Here is a 3,299-nt window from a genome sequence, read left to right as displayed (position 1 = left end):
GAGGCGGGAGGGGGGAAGTTTCTCGGGGGAGGCAAAAAAAAGTTTTCTCTCCTCTGCAAAAGGCGGGCAGGGCGCCCTAAGTCCAAGGACAATCCATGGAAGTGTTCGCTTCTTCACAAGTTGTGCAAACGATTTGTTAGTTCATGAGCCTAATTAGTGCGGGGATCACATAAACAGCTTCCTCCGAAGCCTGGTAAATGGCTTGATGATTGGTCGCTATTACTCGCCCTGAGGTGGAAGGGGGGAGACTCTTTAAAGTGCGTCAGAAGGAGGCGAGCGCCTGGGAACCCGGAGGCCTGGATCCAGGCCGAGAGTGGAACGGAGTCGGCGCCGCTGCCTCGGCTGTGCCTCCTGCGCCCGCCAGGCCGCCCGGCCTTTCGGCGCCGTCGCCGCGCGCTCCTAGCTCACTTGCTCCCGCGGCGCCCGCGGCGGCTTCTTCTCCTCTTTCGCCTCCTCCTCTTCCTTTGGCTTCTCCTCCTCCTCTTCCTCCTTCTCCTCCTCCTCTTCTTCCTCCTCCTCTTTCCCCACCTCCTCCCCCTCAGCCACCGCCTACTTCTCCACCACCACCATTCCCTCCGGGGCACCCCGGTCCCTGCAGAGTCCCTGAGCGGCGCCGCCTTCGCTGCGGCCCCCTGGATCCCGAGCCTGCTGAGCCCGAGCTGGGGGGACAGACGGACACACTGATGCACATATTCCTCGCGCCTAGCGCTATGCCGCTGCTGCCCCCCGCGGGCGCGGGTCAGGGGAGCTGGAGTCGCCCCGGGAGCACTCGAGGGTAAGCGAGCAGGGGTTGGTTCCCGGCGAGGGCTAACGGAGCCGTTGGGTTAGACCAATTCCCACCCCCAGCGAAGCTCCCGGAGGTTTCCCAGGTGAGGAGGGAGTCTGGCCGGGGATGGGGGTCCTCCGACCACGCGTAGCCTCTAGGTCCCAGGGTCCCTGAGTTCACGATCCTTGACTCGGCCCGTTCGTTTCCAAGCTGAGACCGGAGTGGACGACCCTGCCCTGGCGGTGGGCTTCCAACTTGCCCACAGGCTCTCGATTTTCCTCTCTGGGAGGGTGCTCATCTCCTTCCCCCCAAACAGCTCTTTTGGGAACTGGGGGTCCCAATATCTGGGAATGGGGGTCCAAGGTCAAGGGAGAGGCTGATGTGATACTGCTATTACCGTTACGTTGTCATTATTTTTGTTAGTGTTATCATTCTTATTATTGCTATTATTATTATCATCATCATCATCACTATTTCTATTATTATTCTGCCATCTGTCGTCCTAGGGGCGGGTTGCTGTGCAAACCCAGGGCTTGCGATTAGGGAGTGAGGATCGCTTCTCCAGTCCCAGGCCGTGTCCGCATTTTCGAGCTTGCCTTCGGTTTTAGGATGATTTTAGGGCCGAGTTCCCTCGTCCCCATTGGCTCACGCTGCGGCATAATTATGATCACATCCCCCAGGCTGCTGGCGCTGCTCTCTGTTTATTGGTGGTTAAAGATCTATTATCTATTCATCAGCCACCTCTTTTTTCCTCTTTTTTTTTCTTTTTGCCAATTACATTCTTCTAAAGTGAAGTACCAGCAGGTATTTTGCACGTTTACAATTAATGATTTAAAAAAAAATCTGGCATCCTTTAAATCTCTTACTTGGAGGCCCATGTCACTTCGCTTAAGGATGAAGAAATGCCTGTGTTTGGTGATGAGGTTGCCGTGAGACCCAAAAAAATGTCGATTGGGAGGGGGAGAAGAGGGAAGTCCTGTAAGTCAGGCTTCAATGCCACCAGATTCATCAGTCAAAGGTCCCCAGGTCTGGGGACATGTGCCCCTGCTTTCCCAGCTACCCTCTCCCTGCCCTAGGGTCTCCCCCGTCCTCTGTGGTTTCATCTGCTGTGTATTTATGTTTGTGTCTATTTCTTCTTTACTCCAGGCGTATTTTTGTGGTGGGGGGGGGGGGGGGGGGTTGGATGGGAGGAGGATCCAAAACCCCTTTCAGAAAACACTCCAGGCAAGAGAGGAGTCAGGAGTGTGTTTTCTGGCATTGTCTGGGCACCTGATCTTAGTGAGGACCCAGCAGAGATCATGCGTGCTGCCTCCCCCAAGCTTCCCAGGGCACACACACATACACACTTCCACACACGAGACAGGCATGACCCTCAGCTCTATACTCACGCCCCAAGAAGCCTGCCCCTACCTCAGGCTTCTGCTCTCTGACTCCAGCTCTGGGCAGGGGTCTTGGCTGGGTTTTCACCCTTAGCGGGTTCTCTCAGCCTTGCTTTGTGGCATCCCCCCATCCTTTTCCCCAGGCCCAAGGATACAGGGTGCTCGATCCAGCCTCTTGGGGTGGGTTGCATTTTAAATAGTATCTCCCTGGGTCCTGAACCATGGACCTCCAAAAATATTGTCCCCGATTCAGAAATCCTTCCCTCGGATAGGCTGTAGGGACACAAGCCCCACTGTGCCCAGGCCAACAGGGAGCCTGAAGCCACCAGGAAAAGTGGAAGTCTTTGGGCTGCGCTAGCCAGCCAGTCTGGGGTGGAGGTAGAGGTCAGCCCTTGGTTCCTAGAAAGAAATACCCAATTTAGGTGGGTTGTAGATCCCCGATCCTGGAGCCAGTGGAGGAGGACCCCTTTCTCCATGGAAGGATTTCCAGGAGGGCTGGAGGTTCAGGCTCGCCCACAGGCCAGGCCTTCCAAACTCAGCCTTATACTACAAGTGGGAAACTGAGGGCACTAAAAGCCCCACCCTGGCTGCAGGGCAGGGAATGGCCACTTACTGCACAGTCAGTATTAGTGATCTTGGCTGGGGGGTATGAGAGTAGATGACTTCGAAGGCAAAGGGGCTCCATTCAGTGTCTGGGAGGTGGGATGAGGCCCGCCATGGTATGTGATAGTTTCCCCTCTTCTAAACTCTCAGGCTGAGCACTAAAGTGTTATTGGTACCACCTTAAACACTTTCTCCTGTTTTGACCAAGATGTGTCTGGAGAGTGTCCTAATGAAGTGAGCAGTCTGGAACCCAGACCCTCAGCCTCCTCCCGAGGCAGGGACAGTCGGCCGGGGCAGAGGGCCCAGGCTGCTCCCAGTGTACAAGAAGCAGGCCACCCGCCTCTTGCAAACCGCCATAAGGGGGCCAGCTTTACCCCCAAAGGGCTCTAGTTATTGGCAGGTGGGCGAGGCTGAGAGAGTCTGGTGGCTGCCTTCTTGGCAGCAGTGGGACACGCCTGTTCGCCGCTGGCCCCAAGCCTCTCCTGGGCCCCCACGAGGAAGAAGCGTGTTTCTAGCGAGTCAGAGGCCGCACGCGGAAGCCCTGGAAGCGG

The sequence above is a fragment of the Neophocaena asiaeorientalis genome, unplaced genomic scaffold (assembly GCF_003031525.2).
Source record: "Neophocaena asiaeorientalis asiaeorientalis breed wild unplaced genomic scaffold, Neophocaena_asiaeorientalis_V1.1 scaffold85, whole genome shotgun sequence".
In the NCBI taxonomy this organism is placed as follows: domain Eukaryota; kingdom Metazoa; phylum Chordata; class Mammalia; order Artiodactyla; family Phocoenidae; genus Neophocaena; species Neophocaena asiaeorientalis.
Note: the sequence above shows the minus strand (reverse complement) of the source record.